This window comes from Bombina bombina, chromosome 6 (assembly GCF_027579735.1).
Source record: "Bombina bombina isolate aBomBom1 chromosome 6, aBomBom1.pri, whole genome shotgun sequence".
NCBI classification, from domain to species: Eukaryota; Metazoa; Chordata; class Amphibia; order Anura; family Bombinatoridae; genus Bombina; species Bombina bombina.
The window spans coordinates 1,060,349,530-1,060,370,720 of NC_069504.1; positions in this window are offsets into that span (position 1 = coordinate 1,060,349,530).

The following is a 21,191-nucleotide window of genomic DNA, read 5'->3' on the forward strand; positions in this document are numbered from 1 at the left end:
GGTGCGGAGCGGGTCCATCTTCAAGACATCCAACGCGGAGCATCCTCTTCATCCGACGGCCGACGACTGAAGGTTCCTTTAAGTGACATCATCCAAGATGGCGTCCCTTCAATTCCGATTGGCTGATAGAATTCTATCAGCCAATCGGAATTAAGGTAGAAAAAATCCTATTGGCTGATGCAATCAGCCAATAGGATTGAGCTTGCATTCTATTGGCTGATTGGAACAGCCAATAGAATGCAAGCTCAATCCTATTGGCTGATTGGATAAGCCAATAGGATTGAAGTTCAATCCTATTGGCTGATTGGATAAGCCAATAGGATTGAAGTTCAATCCTATTGGCTGATTGCATCAGCCAATAGGATTTTTTCTACCTTAATTCCGATTGGCTGATAGAATTCTATTAGCCAACCAGAATTGAAGGGACGCCATCTTGGATGACGTCACTTAAAGGAACCTTCATTCAGTCATCGGCCGTCGGATGAAGAGGATGCTCCGCATCGGATGTCTTGAAGATGGACCTGCTCCATGCCGGATGGATGAAGATAGAAGATGCCGTCTGGATGAAGACTTCTGCCCGTCTGGAGGACGTCTTCTGCCCGGCTTGGATGAAGACTTTGGCCTGTCTGGAGGACCACTTCTGCCCGGTTGGGTGAAGACGTCTCACCGTAGGGTGATCTTCAAGGGGTTAGTGTTAGGTTTTTTTAAGGGGGGATTGGGTTGGTTTTAGAGTAGGTTTGGTTGTGTGGGTGGTGGGTTTTAATGTGGGGGGGGATTTGTACTTTTTTTTTTTACAGGTAAAAGAGCTGATTACTTTGGGGTAATGCCCTCCAAAAGGCCCTTTTAAGGGCTATTTGTAATTTAGTGTAGGGTAGGGCTTTTTTTTATTTTGGGGGGCTTTTTATTTTGTTAGGGGGATTAGAGTAGGTGTAATTAGTTTAAAATTCTTGCAATTATTTTATTATGTTCTGTAATTTAGTGGGGTTTTTTTCAATACTTTAGATATTTTTTTTTAAATTGTAATTAATTGTATTTAGTTTAGGTAATTAATTTAATTATAGTGTAGTGTTAGGTGTAATTGTAACTTAGGTTAGGTTTTATTTTACAGGTAAATGTGTATTTATTTTAACTAGGTAGTTATTAAATAGTTAATAACTATTTAATAACTATTGTACCTAGTTAAAAAAAAATACAAAGTTGCCTGTAAAATAAAAATAAACCCTAAGCTAGCTACATTGTAACTATTAGTTATAGTGTAGCTATTTTAGGGTTTCTTTTATAGGTAAGTATTTAGTTTTAAATAGGAATAATTTAGTGAATTGTAGTAATTTTATAATTTTATAATTTGTAATTATATTTAAGTTAGGGGGTGTTAGGGTTAGACTTAGGTTTAGGGGTTAATAACTTTATTATAGTGGTGGTGACGTTGGGGGCGGCAGATTAGGGGTTAATAAGTGTAGGTAGGTTGCGGCGACATAGGGGGTGGCAGATTAGGGGTTAATAAATATAATGTAGTGTTCGCTCACCGCTAACGTAAGCAGCGCTGGTATTAGAGTGAGATGTGGAGCTAAATTTTGCTCTTCGCTCACTTTTTTTGCGGCTAACGCCGGGTTTCTAAAAACCCGTAATACCAGCGCTGTATGTAAGTGAGCGGTGAGCTTAAACTGCTCGTTAGCACCACACCCCTGTTAACGCAAAACTCGTAATCTAGGTGACAGTTACTACAAAAGTGAGCAAAATTAAAGGGATACAGTACTGCATTTTTTTGTCTCCATTTTACCTGGAGTGTATTAAATTGTTTACAAATAGCTTTTTTATTATGTACTAAAAGGTTAATTTTCAAAGGAGGCCTTTGTGTATAACTGTAGAAAAAAAGATATGATATGGCATGATTGTAAGCTCAGCCCAGTTAAATGGGTTGTGATTTGAATTTGCAAAACAGCTATTTTATATACATGTATATATATATATATATATATATATATATATATATATATATATATATATATATATATATACTGTATATATCTATGTGTGTGTGTGCAACTAAGAACACAGAGATTTTTTTTACAGTAGAATGTCCCTTTATTAATTATTATTATACTATTTTTTATAAAGCGCCAATAAATTCTGCAGCACTGTCCATGGGTACAAATGATAAACGTACAATGATAATACAATGTTTGTAAGACAAGACAAAATTAATTAGACAAATACAGGAGGAACTGAGAGCCCTATTTCATAGGAAGTTACAATCAAGGGGCGAGATTACATATGTGGCGCAAGCTTCAGCATAACTACTGAAATCACAAAAACCCCGCCGGCAGAGCTGATTTCTTTGGGGCAATGCCCCGCAAAAGGCCCTTTTAAGGGCTATTGGCAGTTTAGTTTAGGCTAGGGTTTTTTTTATTTTGGGGGGGCTTTTTTATTTTGATAGGGCTATTAGATTAGGTGTAATTAGTTTAAATATCTGATCATTTATTTTTTTATTTTGTGTAATTTAGTGTGTGTTTTTTTTGTAATTCAGGTAATTTATTTAATTTAGGTAATTGATTTAATTGTAGTGTAAGGTTAGGTGTTAGTGTAACACAGGTTAGGTTTTATTTTACAGGTAAATTTGTATTTATTTTAGCTAGGTAGTTAGTAAATAGTTAATAACTATTTACTAACTATTCTACCTAGTTAAAATAAATACAAACTTGCCTGTGAAATAAAAATAAAACCTAAGCTAGATACAATGTAACTATTAGTTATATTGTAGCTAGCTTAGGGTTTATTTCACAGGGAAGTATTTAGTTTTAAATAGGAATTATTAAGTTATTAATAGTAGGTTTTATTTAGATTTATTTTAATTACATTAAAGTTAGTGAGTGTTAGGGGTTTATAACTTTAGTATAGTTGCGGCGACGTTGGGGGAGGAAGATTAGGGGTTAATAAATTTAGGTGGGTGGCGGCGATGTTAGGGGTGGCAGATAAGGGTTTAATAATATTTAACTAGTGTTTGCGATGCGGGAGTACGGCGGTTTAGGGGTTAATATGTTTATTATAGTGGCGGCGATGTCCGGAGCGGCAGATTAGGGGTTAATAATTTTATTTTAGTGTTTGCGATGCGGGAGGGCCTCGGTTTAGGGGTTAATAGGTAGTTTATGGGTGTTAGTGTACTTTTTAGCACTTTAGTTATGAATTTTATGCTACGTCTTTGTAGCGTAAAACTCATAACTACTGACTTTCAGTTTACGGTATGGATCTTGGCGGTATAGGGTGTACCACTCACTTTTTAACCTCCCAGGCAGACTCATAATACCGGCGCTATGGAAGTCCCATTGAAAAAAGACTTTTTGAAAGCTGCGGTAATTACGTTGCATTACGGCCAAAAAAGTGTGCGGTGCCCCTAAACCTGCAAGACTCGTAATACCAGCGGTAGTGAAAAAGAGCCTTAATGCTGCTTTTTCACTCATACCGAAAAACTCGTAATCTAGCCGAAAGGTATTAACCCCTAAACCACCAACCCCCCCACAATGCAATATACCTAATTAAACTATTAACCCCTAAGCCACCATTTACCCACATCACAATAAACCTAATTAAGCTATTAACTCCTAAACCGCCAACTCCCCATATCGCAATAAACCTAATTAAGCTATTAACTCCTAAACCACCAACCCCCCACAACGCAAATAATTTATTTAATTACTAAGCCCCCTAACTTAACACCCCCTACATACATTTAATACTACCTTACAATTAAAATAAAAAAACATAACATTACTTTAAAAATAAAAAAATAAGATTAAATTAAAAAACATAACATTACAAAAAAATAAAAAAGTCTTAAATTACAGAAAAAAATAAACCAAATGATCAAAAATAAAAAAAATTAAACCTAATCCCTATGAAATGAAAAAAAAAATATAAAAAGCCCCCCCCCCCCAAATAAAAACATCTTCTAATCTAAACTAAACTACCAATAGCCCTTAAAATGGACTTTGGTAGGGTAAATGCTCTTTTACATTTAAAAAAATACTAAGTCCCCCCTAACAGTTAAAACCCCCACCCACCAAACCCCCCAAAATTAAAAACCTAACACTAAAAAATCCTAAACTAACCATTACCCCTAAAGGGGCATCTGTATTGGCATTGCCTTTAAAAGGGCAATCAGCTCTTTTACAGCCCAAAAAAACCTTATCTGAAAAAAAAGCCACCCCCCCAAAAAAAAGCCTACGTCTAACCCCCAAATAGGTACTCACTTTTCCTGAATTCCGGCGGAGAAGCTCTTCTTCCAGGCGGTGAAGTCTTCTTGGAGGCAGCACCATCTTCTTCCAGCGCAGGGACCTCTTCTAGCTTCATCCAGGACCAAGGCGACGCAGAGCAGAGGTGACTGCGGAACAAGACCAGCGACCGCAAAACCATCCAGCGTGGAGATCCTCTTCGTATTATCACCACCGCACACTGAGGATTGAATTCAAGGTACCCGTTTAAAAATGGGGTAACTTCAATTTCTATCTGACTAAAAACTGGCGACGCCGCATAAGTAATCGCGGCCAAGAAGTGTAGGAGGGTGAGAAACAGGAGGTGAGGATTGCAAGGGAGAGAATGATGATAGTACAGTTAGATAAGCTAAATGGAATTGATTTGTTACTGAGTTGGTTGTTAGGCTTCCTTGGACAAAAATGGCTTTAGGGAGAGTTTAAAGGAAGACAGATTAAGGGAAAGTCTGAAAGCGCGAGGAAGTGCATTCCAGTGGGTAGGTGCTGCACAAGAGAAGTCCTGCAGTCTAGCGTGGGAGGAGGTGAAGATAGAAGATGCAAGGAGCAAGTTATTGTTGGACCTTAGGGGGCAGGCTGTATTATATTTATTTGATTTGTGAGGACAGGTAGTGAGGAGCTGCGTTGGTAATGGCTTTGTAGGTCAGGGTGAGAATTTTGAATTTAATTCTGCTGTGAATGGGGAGCCAGTGAAGGGATTCACAGAGAACTGCAGCAGAAGCAGAATGGCAAGAAAGGTGGATTAGCCTAGAAGAATAATTTTGGAAAGATTGAAGGGGGGGAGGGGGGGAGGTGGGAGAGATAAAGGCCAGTTATTAGGTTATTGCAGTAGTCAAGTCAGGATATTGTAAGGGGGTGGATTAGTTGCTTATTGGTGTTAGTGTTCCGAAACTGGCGATGAGATATTGCATAAGTGGTTGTAGCAAATGGGTGTGGGGGATAAAGTACAGATTGGAGTCATGTGCAACTCCAAGGCAGTAGACTTGTGGTGATGGGGAGATAGTGATGCCGCCGACAGTGATAGAAAAGTCAGAAATTGGTGTAGAGTTGGAGGGGGTTGGAGTTAGAAGGAGCTCAATCTTGGACATGTTAATACTTAGGTGGTGAGAGGCCATCCAGGAAGAAATGGCAGATAAGCAGTCACTGGTTTATCCAGTGAAGAAATATAAATAGAAAAAAGCAGAGGACAAAGGACAGAGCCTTGAAGTACACGCACCGATAGAGGTATTGAAGAGGAAGAGTTGCCAGCATAACAATGACCTGTTAGAAAGATAAGAAAGGATCCAAGAGAGCTGAGTGTCTGTAGGAGGAGGGGTGGTCAACGGTGTCAAAGGCAGCTGAGAGGTCAAGTAAAATAAGTATAGAGTAGTGGCTGTTACTTTTAGCAGAAAGAAGATCATTAGTAATTTTGATGAGGGCAGTCTCAGTTGAGTGTTGGGAATGGAAGCCAGATTGCAGGGGGTGAAACAAGGAAGTCGGTTAAGCATTCGTAAACTATTTTTTCCAGGAGTTTTGATGATAGTGGAAGCAGTGATAAAGGGCGGTAGTTTGCAGGAGAATTAGGGACAAGGGGGCGTTTTTTTAGTATGGGAGTGACCAGAGGTGGCTCTTGTGTTGGTGAGGCCTTAGGCAAGGCTAAATTTGAGGCCCATCGACACAAAACAAAATGCAAAAATTAACCAAATAAATCTGAATATGAATTGCTCTGAATTTCGCTGAAATCTTTCCCTATATGTATTAAAGTTCACCCAAATCCTTTCTATGGGTTTGGGCAAATATTCAACCTGAATTCATTCCCAATTCCCAAAGTTGCTCCCAGATTAGTACATTAAATTGCAAGTCTGTAACAGTGTCTCCACTGACTAGAACATACAATTTGGGTGTGCAACAATTTTACCATAAGCCAAAATGTCAAGGCTGCATGGGGTATATATAGGTATAGTACCTTGTCTTCTACTACCTATTCATATTTGAAACAAAAGAAAACAAAATGTATGCTTACCTGATAAATTTCTTTCTTTTTGAATATGGAGAGTCCACAACGTCATTCAATTACTAGTGGGAATATCACTCCTGGCCAGCTGGAAGAGGCAAAGAGCACCACAGCAAAGCTGTAAAGTCTCACTCCCCTAACAATAATCCCCAGTTATTCAAACAAAATGGAAATGGAAAAAGAATAACACAAATGTGTAGAGGTGCCTGAGGTTTAGTAAAAAATAACTGTCTTAATAAAGGGTGGGGTCGTGGGCTCTCCATATCCGGAAAGAAAGAGGTTTATCAGGTAAGCATACATTTTGTTTTCTTTCCTAAGATATGGAGAGTCCACAACGTCATTCAATTACTAGTGGGAACCAATACCCAAGCTAGAGGACACAAAATGAACAGGGAGGGAGAACAAGGCAGAAGGACCTAAACAGAAGGCACCACCACTTGGAAAATTTGGAAAAAGTATGAAGAGAGGACCAAGTTGCAGCCTTGCAAAGCTGTTCCACAGAAGCTTCATCTTTTAAAGCCCAAGAAGAGGAGACAGCCCTAGTGGATTGAGCTGTAATTCTCTCAGGAGGCTGCTGTCCAGCAGTCTCATAAGCAAAACAAATCATACTATTCAATCAGAGGGAAAGAGAAGTAGAAGTAACCTTCTGACCCTTACGCTTTCCTGAGAAACAAACAAACAAACAAACAAACAAACAGGGCAGAAGACTGGCAAAAATCCTTAGTCGCCTGTAGGTAGAATTTTAGAGCACGCACAACATCCAAGTTGTGCAACAGACGTTCTTTATGAGAAGAAGGATTGGGACAGAAAGAAGGAACAACAATTTCCTGATTAATATTTCTATCCGAAACCACTTTAGGAAGAAACCCCAATTTAGTACGAAGAACCGCCTTATCTTCATGAAAGATAAGGCAAGGCGAATTACACTGCAAAGCCAAGAGTTCCGAAACTCTCAGAGCAGAAGAGATAGCAAAAAGAAACAAAACCTTCAAAGATAGCAACTTAATATCTATGGAATGCATTGGCTCAAATGGAGCCTGCTGCAATTTTTAAGAACAAGATTAACAGGTTTAAGCACAGGCCCAGGGGCGGACTGACAGGTCGGGCAAATCGGCCCTGGACCGAGGGCCCTGCCTCTAAGAGGGGCCCCATGCCATGTATCATACTGCAGCAGGATTTTAAAAAAAATAACAATAATTTTAAATGTAATAAATAAAAAATTTGATGGCTTGATTTTGTACTGGTGGGAGGGGGGGGGGGGGGGTCGGGGGATCTCACGTGTCACTGTGTCAAATGATTAATACCGCTACCCAATATACCCTGTGGCTCCTGCTCAGCTCAACAGAGCTCCACCCGCCCACACGCCGGCCATGCGCACACAATTTTAACTGCACTGAAGCAGTACAGTGTGTGTGGCCAAGTGTGGTGAAGGAGCTGAAGCCAGAGGAGGACTAAGTCAGACGAGGTCGCAAGAGAAGAAGCCACCCGCCGGAGGTAACGGTAAGTCACCTGGGAGGCCCAGCCCACACTCTCAGTCATTCATGTATCATGTATGTTTGCTTTGTCCGGCTGAATGAATCAGAGTTAGAACAGGAGGGCTGGCTGAAGCAGCCGGCAGCTAAGCAGATAAGACTCAGGGAAACCAGACCGGTAGGAGAGGAGGAGTGAGAGCAAAGCAGCATGGAGGGTGGCTGACTGTATCTCTTATTGGGGAGAGGGAGTTATCTATGTGAGCTAATCTTTATTTTGCAGATTACAAGATTACAAAACTAAGGCAGTTACGCAAATTTGATGATAGTGAGAGAGATACGTTTACTGCAGAGGCCAGTATGTGAGTAAACTACTTTGTTAACAAAGTAGTTTACTCACATACTGGCCTCTGATTATTTGCAGGTACAGAGATTTCTAATAAGCAGCTCTCCTAAATGATCATCAACACTACAGTAAACTCATCTCTCTCACTAGCATCAAATCTGCGTAACTGGCTTAGATTTAAGTCATAGTGAACCTTGTAATCTGCAAAATATGGCCTAGATTTGGAGTTTGGCGGTAAAAGGGCTGTTAACGCTCCGCGGGCTTTTTTCTGGCCGCACCATAAATTTAACTCTGGTATCGAGAGTTCAAACAAATGCTGCGTTAGGCTCCAAAAAAGTAGCGTAGAGCATTTTTACCGCAAATGCAACTCTCGATACCAGAGTTGCTTACGGACGCGGCCAGCCTCAAAAACGTGCTCGTGCACGATTCCCCCATAGAAAACAATGGGGCTGTTTGCGCTGTAAAAAAACCTAACACCTGCAAAAAAGCAGCGTTCAGCTCCTAACGCAGCCCCATTGTTTCCTATGGGGAAACACTTCCTACGTCTGCACCTAATACCCTAACATGTACCCCGAGTCTAAACACCCCTAACCTTACACTTATTAACCCCTAATCTGCCGCCCCCGCTATCGCTGACCCCTGCATATTTTTTTAACCCCTAATCTGCCGCTCCGTAAACCGCCGCAACCTACGTTATCCCTATGTACCCCTAATCTGCTGCCCTAACATCGCCGACCCCTATATTATATTTATTAACCCCTAATCTGCCCCCCTCAACGTCGCCGACACCTGCCTACACTTATTAACCCCTAATCTGCCGACCGGACCTGAGCGCTACTATAATAAAGTTATTAACCCCTAATCCGCCTCACTAACCCTATCATAAATAGTATTAACCCCTAATCTGCCCTCCCTAACATCGCCGACACCTACCTTCAATTATTAACCCCTAATCTGCTGAGCGGAGCTCACCGCTATTCTAATAAATGTATTAACCCCTAACGCTAAGTCTAACCCTAACACTAACACCCCCCTAACTTAAATATAATTTACATCTAACGAAATTAATTAACTCTTATTAAATAAATGATTCCTATTTAAAGCTAAATACTTACCTGTAAAATAAATCCTAATATAGCTACAATATAAATTATAATTACATTGTAGCTATTTTAGGATTTATATTTATTTTACAGGCAACTTTGTAATTATTTTAACCAGGTACAATAGCTATTAAATAGTTAAGAACTATTTAATAGTTACCTAGTTAAAATAATAACAAATTTACCTGTAAAATAAATCCTAACCTAAGATATAATTAAACCTAACACTACCCTATCAATAAATTAATTAAATAAACTACCTACAATTACCTACAATTAACCTAACACTACCCTATCAATAAAATAATTAAATAAACTACCTACAATTACCTACAATTAACCTAACACTACACTATCAATAAATTAATTAAACACAATTCCTACAAATAAATACAATTAAATAAACTAGCTAAAGTACAAAAAATAAAAAAGAACTAAGTTACAAAAAATAAAAAAATATTTACAAACATAAGAAAAATATTACAACAATTTTAAACTAATTACACCTACTCTAAGCCCCCTAATAAAATAACAAAGCCCCCCAAAATAAAAAATTCCCTACCCTATTCTAAATTAAAAAAGTTACAAGCTCTTTTACCTTACCAGCCCTGAACAGGGCCCTTTGCGGGGCATGCCCCAAGAATTTCAGCTCTTTTGCCTGTAAAAGAATAAATACAATACCCCCCCCCCAACATTACAACCCACCACCCACATACCCCTAATCTAACCCAAACCCCCCTTAAATAAACCTAACAGTAAGCCCCTGAAGATCTTCCTACCTTGTCTTCACCATACCAGGTTCACCGATCCGTCCTGGCTCCAACATCTTCATCCAACCCAAGCGGGGGTTGGCGATCCATCATCCGGTGCTGAAGAGGTCCAGAAGAGGCTCCAAAGTCTTCCTCCTATCCGGCAAGAAGAGGACATCCGGACCGGCAAACATCTTCTCCAAGCGGCATCTTCGATCTTCTTCCATCCGGTGCGGAGCGGGTCCATCTTGAAGCAGGCGACGCGGATCCATCCTCTTCTTCCGTTGTCTCCCGACTAATGACGGTTCCTTTAAGGGACGTCATCCAAGATGGCGTCCCTCGAATTCCGATTGGCTGATAGGATTCTATCAGCCAATCGGAATTAAGGTAGGAATTTTCTGATTGGCTGATGGAATCAGCCAATCAGAATCAAGTTCAATCCGATTGGCTGATCCAATCAGCCAATCAGATTGAGCTCGCATTCTATTGGCTGTTCCGATCAGCCAATAGAATGCGAGCTCAATCTGATTGGCTGATTGGATCAGCCAATCGGATTGAACTAGATTCTGATTGGCTGATTCCATCAGCCAATCAGAAAATTCCTACCTTAATTCCGATTGGCTGATAGAATCCTATCAGCCAATCGGAATTCGAGGGACGCCATCTTGGATGACGTCCCTTAAAGGAACAGTCATTCGTCGTTGAGTCGTCGGTCCGGATGGATGTTCCGCGCTGGAGGTCTTCAGGATCCTGCCGCTTCGCTCCGGATGGAAGACCATAGAAGATGCTGCCTGGATGATGACTTCAATCGGATGGAAGATCCTCTTCTGCCCCGCTTGGATGAAGACTTTGACCGGATCATGGACCTCTTCAGCCCCCCGCTTGGGCTTGGATCAGGACATCGGAGGAGCTCTTCAGGACGGATCGGTGAACCTGGATGGTGAAGACAAGGTAGGAAGATCTTCAGGGGCTTAGTGTTAGGTTTATTTAAGGGGGGTTTGTGTTAGATTAGGGGTATGTGGGTGGTGGGTTGTAATGTTGGGGGGGGGGCGGTATTGTATTTATTCTTTTACAGGCAAAAGAGCTGAAATTCTTGGGGCATGCCCCGCAAAGGGCCCTGTTCAGGGCTGGTAAGGTAAAAGAGCTTGTAACTTTTTTAATTTAGAATAGGGTAGGGAATTTTTTATTTTGGGGGTGTTTGTTATTTTATTAGGGGGCTTAGAGTAGGTGTAATTAGTTTAAAATTGTTGTAATATTTTTCTTATGTTTGTAAATATTTTTTTATTTTTTGTAACTTAGTTCTTTTTTATTTTTTGTACTTTAGCTAGTTTATTTAATTGTATTTATTTGTAGGAATTGTGTTTAATTAATTTATTGATAGTGTAGTGTTAGGTTAATTGTAGGTAATTGTAGGTAGTTTATTTAATTATTTTATTGATAGGGTAGTGTTAGGTTTAATTATATCTTAGGTTAGGATTTATTTTACAGGTAAATTTGTTATTATTTTAACTAGGTAACTATTAAATAGTTCTTAACTATTTAATAGCTATTGTACCTAGTTAAAATAAATACAAAGTTGCCTGTAAAATAAATATTAATCCTAAAATAGCTATAACATAATTATAATTTATATTGTAGCTATATTAGGATTTATTTTACAGGTAAGTATTTAGCTTTAAATAGGAATCATTTATTTAATAAGAGTTAATTAATTTCGTTAGATGTAAATTATATTTAAGTTAGGGGGGTGTTAGTGTTAGGGTTAGACTTAGCTTTAGGGGTTAATCAATTTATTAGAATAGCGGTGAGCTCCGGTCGTCAGATTAGGGGTTAATAATTGAAGTTAGGTGTCGGCGATGTTAGGGAGGGCAGATTAGGGGGTTAATACTATTTATTATAGGGTTAGTGAGGCGGGTTAGGGGTTAATAACTTTATTATAGTAGCGCTCAGGTCCGCTCAGCAGATTAGGGGTTAATAAGTGTAGGCAGGTGTCGGCGACGTTGAGGGGGGCAGATTAGGGGTTAATAAATATAATATAGGGGTCGGCGGTGTTAGGGGCAGCAGATTAGGGGTACATAGGGATAACGTAGGTGGCGGCGCTTTGCGGTCGGAAGATTAGGGGTTAATTATTTTAAGTAGCTGGCGGCGACGTTGTGGGGGGCAGGTTAGGGGTTAATAAATGTAATATAGGGGTCGGCGGGGTTAGGGGCAGCAGATTAGGGGTACATAAGTATAATGTAGGTGGCGGTCGGCAGATTAGGGGTTAAAAATTTTAATCGAGTGGCGGCGATGTGGGGGGACCTCGGTTTAGGGGTACATAGGTAGTTTATGGGTGTTAGTGTACTTTAGAGTACAGTAGTTAAGAGCTTTATGAACCGGCGTTAGCCAGAAAGCTCTTAACTCCTGCTATTTTCAGGCGGCTGGAGTTTTGTCGTTAGAGCTCTAACGCTCACTTCAGAAACGACTCTAAATACCGGCGTTAGAAAGATCCCATTGAAAAGATAGGATACGCAAATGGCGTAGGGGGATCTGCGGTATGGAAAAGTCGCGGCTGAAAAGTGAGCGTTAGACCCTTTCCTAACTGACTCCAAATACCAGCGGGCGGCCAAAACCAGCGTTAGGAGCCTCTAACGCTGGTTTTGACGGCTACCGCCGAACTCCAAATCTAGGCCTATGTGATCTAACACAGCCCTGGTAAACACAGTCACTTCTTCACCCTTGACCCTTGAATTTCCTAAAAAAAAAAAACCTCTGTAACATGCTGAAAACAGTTTAACTCCCTGGCTCCCAGAAAGGACTGCAGTTTATTCCTAATCCTAAACAGTGTATTGCAGCCCTTTTTGGTAGCCATGGGGTTAAATTGTGGATCAGTTTTATCCTATGAATGCTGCAGGGCAGGAGGTCATGAGGGAGAAGATGCTCTCCGGTTTAAATTTACAACAACTGCACGGCACTTGAAGCAGCAACTATGTGATAGAGGTCAGTCAGTCTGTGAGTTAGTTGCTGTACTGTACTGTATGTACTGTGGCACAAATAAGGGTTAAGATTATGAATACACTTCCACTGTTATGTACATTTAAATGAGCTAGAATGGACCTCCAGTTTAGAAAAAGTCCCAAGAGTATTTAAAATATATATATATATATATATATTACCATGCATGTCCCTGCATATATATGTGTATGTCTGTCTATATCTGTGTGTGTGTGCATCTCTGCATGTATGTGTGTGTGTGTATCTCTGTGCATGTATGTATGTATGTGTCAGTGTGTGTATCTCTGCATGTATGTATGTATGTGTCAGTGTGTGCATCTCTGTGCATGTATGTATGTATGTGTCAGTGTGTGTATCTCTGTGCATGTATGTATGTATGTATGTGTCAGTGTGTGTATCTCTGCATGTATGTATGTATGTGTCAGTGTGTGTATCTCTGTGCATGTATGTATGTATGTGTCAGTGTGTGTATCTCTGTGCATGTATGTATGTATGTGTCAGTGTGTGTATCTCTGTGCATGTATGTATGTATGTGTCAGTGTGTGTATCTCTGTGCATGTATGTATGTATGTATGTATGTGTCAGTGTGTGTATCTCTGCATGTATGTATGTATGTGTCAGTGTGTATCTCTGTGCATGTATGTATGTATGTATGTATGTGTCAGTGTGTGTATCTCTGTGCATGTATGTATGTATGTGTCAGTGTGTGTATCTCTGCATGTATGTATGTATGTGTCAGTGTGTGTATCTCTGCATGTATGTATGTATGTGTCAGTGTGTGTATCTCTGTGCATGTATGTATGTATGTATGTATGTGTCAGTGTGTGTATCTCTGTGCATGTATGTATGTATGTGTCAGTGTGTGTATCTCTGCATGTATGTATGTATGTGTCAGTGTGTGTATCTCTGTGCATGTATGTATGTATGTATGTGTCAGTGTGTGTATCTCTGCATGTATGTATGTATGTGTCAGTGTGTGTATCTCTGCATGTATGTATGTATGTGTCAGTGTGTGCATCTCTGCATGTATGTATGTATGTGTCAGTGTGTGCATCTCTGTGCATGTATGTATGTATGTGTCAGTGTGTGCATCTCTGCATGTATGTATGTATGTGTCAGTGTGTGTATCTCTGTGCATGTATGTATGTATGTATGTATGTGTCAGTGTGTGTATCTCTGTGCATGTATGTATGTATGTGTCAGTGTGTGTATCTCTGCATGTATGTATGTATGTGTCAGTGTGTGTATCTCTGCATGTATGTATGTATGTGTCAGTGTGTGTATCTCTGTGCATGTATGTATGTATGTATGTATGTGTCAGTGTGTGTATCTCTGTGCATGTATGTATGTATGTATGTGTCAGTGTGTGCATCTCTGCATGTATGTATGTATGTGTCAGTGTGTGTATCTCTGTGCATGTATGTATGTATGTATGTGTCAGTGTGTGTATCTCTGTGCATGTATGTATGTATGTGTCAGTGTGTGTATCTCTGCATGTATGTATGTATGTGTCAGTGTGTGTATCTCTGTGCATGTATGTATGTATGTGTCAGTGTGTGTATCTCTGCATGTATGTATGTATGTGTCAGTGTGTGTATCTCTGCATGTATGTATGTATGTATGTGTCAGTGTGTGCATCTCTGCATGTATGTATGTATGTGTCAGTGTGTGTATCTCTGTGCATGTATGTATGTATGTATGTGTCAGTGTGTGTATCTCTGTGCATGTATGTATGTATGTGTCAGTGTGTGCATCTCTGCATGTATGTATGTGTGTGTGCGTGTGTGTGTGCTTATATCTGTGCATGTATGTATGTGTGTGTGTGTGCATCCCTGCATGTATGTATGTATGTGTTTGTGTGTGCATCTCTGCATGTATGTATGTATGTATGTGTTTGTGTGTGCATCTCTGCATGCATGTATGTATGTATGTATGTGTCAGTGTGTGCATCTCTGCATGTATGTATGTATGTATGTATGTATGTGTCAGTGTGTGCATCTCTGCATGTATGTATGTATGTGTTTGTGTGTGCCTCTCTGCATGTATGTATGTATGTGTCAGTGTGTGCATCTCTGCATGTATGTGTGTGTGTCTGTGTATCTGTGCATGTATGTGTGTGTGTGCTTATATCTGTGCATGTATGTATGTGTGTGTGTGTGTGTGTGCATCCCTGCATGTATGTATGTATGTATGTGTCAGTGTGTGCATCTCTGCATGTATGTATGTATGTGTTAGTGTGTGCATCCCTGCATGTATGTGTTAGTGTGTGCATCCCTGCATGTATGTATGTATGTATGTATGTGTCAGTGTGTGCATCTCTGCATGTATGTATGTGTTAGTGTGTGCATCTCTGCATGTATGTATGTATGTGTTAGTGTGTGCATCTCTGCATGTATGTGTGTGTGTGTGCTTATATCTGTGCATGTATGTATGTATGTATGTATGTGTTAGTGTGTGCATCTCTGCATGTATGTGTGTGTGTGTGTGTGCTTATATCTGTGCATGTATGTATGTATGTATGTGTTAGTGTGTGCATCTCTGCATGTATGTGTGTGTGTGTGTGTGTGTGTGTGTGTATCTCTGTGCATGTATGTATGTGTTAGTGTGTGCATCTCTGTGCATGTATGTACTGTATGTCCTGTGGCACAAAGAAGGGTTAAGATTATGAATACACTTTTACTGTTATGGACATTTAAATGAGCTGGAATGGACCTCCAGTTTAGAAAAATATGTATGTGTGTGTGTGTATCTCTGTGCATGTATGTATGTATGTGTTTGTGTGTGCATCTCTGCATGTATGTATGTGTGTGTGTGTGTGTGTGTATCTGTGATTCTGTGCATGTATCTCCCTCCTTTACTCCCTCCCTCCCTTCCTCTCTCCCTCCTTCCCTTCCTCTCTCCCTCCCTCCCTCTCTCTCCCTCCTTCCCTTCCTCCCTCTCCCTCCCTCTCCAACCCTCCCCCCCCCCTCTCTCTCTCTCTCTCTCCCCCTTCCTCTCTCTCACTTCCTCTCTCTCCCTTCCTCTCTCTCACTTCCTCTCTCTCCTTTCCTCCCTTCCTCTCTCTCCTTCCCTCCCTTCCTCTCTCTCCTTCCCTCCCTCCCTCTGTCTCTCCCTTCCTTCCCCTGTCTCTCCCTCCCTCTGCATCTCCCTCCCTCCCTTCCTCTGTCTCTCCCTCCCTTCCTCTGCCTATGTCTCTCCCTCCCTGCCTCTGTCTCTCTCTCTCCTTCCCTTCCTCTGTCTCTCTCTCCCTCCCTCCCTTCTTCTGTCTCTCTCTCCCTCCTTCTGTCTCTCTCTCCTTTCCCTCCTTCACTTGCACATTTACAATATTTAGTTCTTATTAAAAATATTTAAGGGAATTTTTTTTGTCTCTTTATATGGCAATTAAAAACATGATGGGGAGGGGCAATGGATGTGGGAGAGGCATAGGAGATGGGAGGGGCAATAGGGTAGAGGAGGGGCAGAAAAAGTATTTAGATGGAGCAAAGAGGAGGTGGGCGGCCCTCCAACACTTTTGCCCGGGGGCCCTGGTTGGTCTCAGTCCGCCCCTGCACAGGCCTAAATCTGACCAGGGCCTGACAAAAAGATTGAACAACTGGCACATCCACCAGACGCTTGTGTAACAAAATAGATAATGCAGAAATCTGACCTTTCAGAGAACTGACTGACAACCCTTTCTCCAGACCTTCCTGGAAAAAAGACAAAATTCTAGGAATCCTGACCCTACTCCAAGAGCAGCCATTAGATTCACACAAATAAAGGTATTTATGCTATAACTTATGGCAAATTTTTCGACTAACAGGCTTGCGAGCCTGGACCATGGGCTCAATGACCGCTTAGACAGAACTAAGCGTTTAATCTCCAAGCAGTCAGCTTCAGAGAAACAAGATTTGTAAGGAGGAATGTACCCTGAGTTAGAATGTCCTTCCTCAGAGGCGGCCGAGAAAGACATTTTCACTAGGTCTGCATTCCAGATCCTGCAAGACCATGCAGGAGCTATTAGAATTACTGATGCTCTCTCTTGTTTGATACAAGCAATAACTCGTGGAAGGATCGCAAATGGAGGAAACAGGTATGCTATAAATCCCAAGGAACCATCGGAGTATCTATCAGAGCCGCCTGAGGATCTCTTGACCTTGAACCGTATCTTGGAAGTTTGGCATTCTGCAGAGACGCCATCAGATCCAACTCTGGCACCCCCCCCATTTGAGGGTTAACCTGGAGAACACCTCCAGATGGAGAGGAAGACTTTTGACCTTTGAAGTTACGAAAGGAACGAAAATTAGTTTGACGTCCTATGAGTCTGTTCTTCTTGTCTTGCAGTAGAAAAGAACCTTTTCCACCCATAATATCAGAAATTATTTCTGCCAGACCAGGTCCGAACAAGGTCTTACCCTTGTAAGGAAGCGCCAGAGGCTTGGACTTAGAGGTAACATCAGCTGACCAAGATTTTAGCCACAATGCCCTGCGGGCTAGGACAGAGAAGACAGACATCTTGGCTCCCAGTCTAATAACTGGCATGTTAGCATCAGAAATAAAGGAATTGGCTAGTTTGAGAGCCTTAATCCTATCTTGTATCTCCTCCAATGGAGTCTCTACTAAAATTGATTCAGACAAGGCGTTGCACCAGTAAGATGCCGCACTTGCTACTGTGGAAATACAAACTGCAGGTTGCCATTAAAGACCTTGATGAACATACATCTTCTTCAAATAAGCTTCCAGCTTTTTTGTCCAAGGGATCCTTAAAGGAGCAGCTATCCTCTATAGGGATCGTAGTTATAAAAGTAGCCACTTCTACTTTAGGCACTGTGCGCCAATAATCTTTAATGGAGTCAGCAACAGGAAACATCTTTTTAAATACGGGAGACGGGGAGAAAGGAATCCCTGGCTTCTCCCATTCCTGTGAAATAATCTCCATTACACAATCTGGGACAGGAAAAACATCCACAGAGGAAGGAACATCATAGTATTTATTAAGTTTACTAGACTTCTTAGGGTTGACAATGACAGAAGTATCGGAGTCATCCAAAGTAGCCAATACCTCCTTAACAGTACACAAAGGTGTTGAAGCTTAAATCTGAAGTTTACTTCTTCAGTATCAGATGAAGGAATTATACTGTCTGAATCTAAGATTTCACTCTCAGAGGCTACCGATGTATCCTCCTCATCAGACTTATGAGGGAGGGCAACCTGCGTAACAGTAGGTGGAACAGAAACCTTACTATCAAAATGTCTAATTTTCCTCTTGCGTTTTCCCAGCATAGGAAAAGCAGATAATGCTGCAGATACCGCAGAAGATACCTGTGCAGCAAAATCTGCAAGCAAATAAACTCATCCAGGAGACTGAGAGGAACTGCAGGGCACTGTATGTGAGGCCATAGAGGCTTGGGACGTTTGAGGAGAAAGCTGTGGCATTGCCTGAACAGCATCATCCTGAGAGACATTGGGCTCAGAGGGCAACAATTTATCTTTAAATTGAAGTGTTCTGGCTAAGCATGCAACACAGAATTGCATAGGCATAACAAGCATTTGTCAAAAAAACACAGAGTCTTGGTCCATGTCCATAATACTAAATAAAAAATTCCCCAAATTGTAGAATGTTTTTAAAAACACTGTCACTTTAAGAATTTTAAATACCACAATTTGGCTGCCAGAAGTCTCTAAAACGATCGTATATTAGATAGACACTGAAGAGACTGAAATTCAATGATGCCGTTCTGCTTCATGAATATTCTGACAGCAGAGAGAAGTCACGTGACAGGCAGAGAGAGGAAACTACGCTGCAGCTGGTTTCAAACTCAAGCAGTTTGTCAGTTAGCCTGTTCTAGCTCAGCAAGCAAAGAAAACCAACTGCCAAATTTTAAAGGGCCACTAAACCCAAAATCTTTCTTTCATGATTCATTTAGAGAATGAAAATGTAAACAACATTACAATTTACTTCTATTATTTATTTTGCTTCATTTTTTAGATATCCTTAGTTGAAGAAAAAGCAATGCACATGGGTGAGCCCACACGAGGCTTCTATGTGCAGCAACCAATCAGCAGCTACTGAGCATATCAGCAAAGAATATCAAGAGAATAAAACAAATTAGATAATAGAAGTAAATTAGAAAGATGTTTAAAATTGCATTCTCTTTCTAAACCATGAAAGAAAAAATTTGGGTTTCATGTCCCTTTAAGTTTATACATAAATCCCTGTATAAAACATAAGCCACACACATACTAATAAAGTATTTCAACAAAATTAGCCCAAAGAGGAAAAACGTCCCAATAAAGGTAAGATTAACCCCTAGGCCTCTAATTAACAAAGGTCTTGCGGACCTGATCCGACAGTGCGGATCAGGCCCCCAAGATCTCGCTGAATGCGGAGAGCAATACTCTCTCCGTATTCAGCATTGCACCAGCAGCTCACAAGAGCTGCTGGTGCAACGCCGCCCCCTGCAGACTCGCGGCCAATCGTCCGCCAGCAGGGAGGTGTCAATCAACCCGATCATACTCGATCGCGTTGAATTCCGGCGATATCTGTCCGCAAACTATGCCTCAGGCTTGACAGCCTTATAGAATTATGTTCCAGCCTGGCGAGGAGAAGAGATGATCTACTGCGAGCTAACAACAGAGCTACCGATACACTGGCCTTACGGGATGACTCTGGTATATTCATAGAAAAGCCTCTTTATTGGGAGAGAGAGTGGCTACAGGTTAGCAAGGATCAGGAAGAAAAATCAAGAAATGCTTGCGATACAGCCGGTTTGTTGAAACGTGCTCCCCTTATATTCATGCCTTATACGGGAGGGGGCAGAGGATTGGCTACTGACCAATACCAGCCAGGGCCGCCACTAGAAATTTTGGGGCCCCTGACTCAACCATTGATCAGGGCCCCCCCCCCCTCCTTTGACATGTGCAATTTTTGACCAAGTGACTAAAAGTCGTATATGCACTTTATTCTTTTTTTTTTTTTTTTTTTTTAAATATATTTTTATTGAGGTTGTGAGCAAATATTACAACAGGTATTTGCAGATAAACAAAGATAACAGTGTGATATAAAGTACACTTCTTAGTAAGAAAAAAGAACAGAGTACAAATATAAAGCGGCAATAACTCTAGACATGCAATCTATAGTACTCTAGACAAATTTACATGGTCTATCAAAGCAGTATATAGCCCAAATTATTAACCTGTCTAACTATATAATATCATGTGGGGCCAATGAGTAAGGGTATTAGTTTGAAATAGTATGTACCAATTTGTACAGAAAAAAGATAGATAGAGTTTGATAGAACCTCAGTTTTTTATTATATGTCAAAGAGAGATGAACTCCTCATTGCTGTATAGATATTTATTAAAGTGTTTGTTCTAAAAAAAAAACAGAAAAGGGGAGCAAGAGGAGGTTAGCTTTTTATATTTTTTAGGGGGAAGGGGATGCAGCGGGCAAGAGCCGCTCAAAGTAGAGTAAGGGGTGAGTGAGGGGGAAGGGGAGGGGGGACGTGTCCAGGGGTTCTAATGAAATTGTGTCAAATAGAATAGGGTAAATTAAAAAACAATTCACTCTTAGAGCCTACAGACAGCTAAAAGTATGTATAGAGAGAGGGCTAAGACCCATCCAGGGAGTACACTGCTTTAGAGGGCATACAGAGGTCTAAGCCAACATACCGTATGGTACTAACCTAATATCTACATGTCAAAAAAAAAAATGAGTCCTCAGCGGTGCAAAGTTAGTGGCTAAGATTGAATATAGTCTGCAGGGAGTAGAATATTAGTATTAGAGAGTAGTGTGAGAAGGGGGCATGGCACTATGTTAGGTAGGAGATAATGGATTTTAGAGATAGGGTGCAATAGGCCTGTGTCAACAAAAGAAAACTAAGAGAGGATCATGGCTCACGATGATGAGCTACTAGCTATATGGTTATTACTGTGTGACAGGCTACGAACCCTAAAGATATGAATGGGTTCTAAGGCTTATACGTGTGCCAAATTGTGTATCCACATAATCTAGGAACAGTCAGACTTTGAAGGGAGACAGTTCAGGTATAATTATATGAGGATACCTGCAGGTCTGGATTCTTCATGAGAGGTTTAAAAATCTGAGGCAATGTGCAACGTGAGCCTGCCAGGAGCACTAGCTGTGTAGAGGTTATGAGATAATCCACACCCGGGAAATTCAGATAGCAGAAGGAGCTATAGCCCGATTCCTGCAAGTATGTGAGATTATATATAATATAGAATATAACCAACCAACAGCAGTATAGAAATACATATATGGATGAGCAAAGCCATG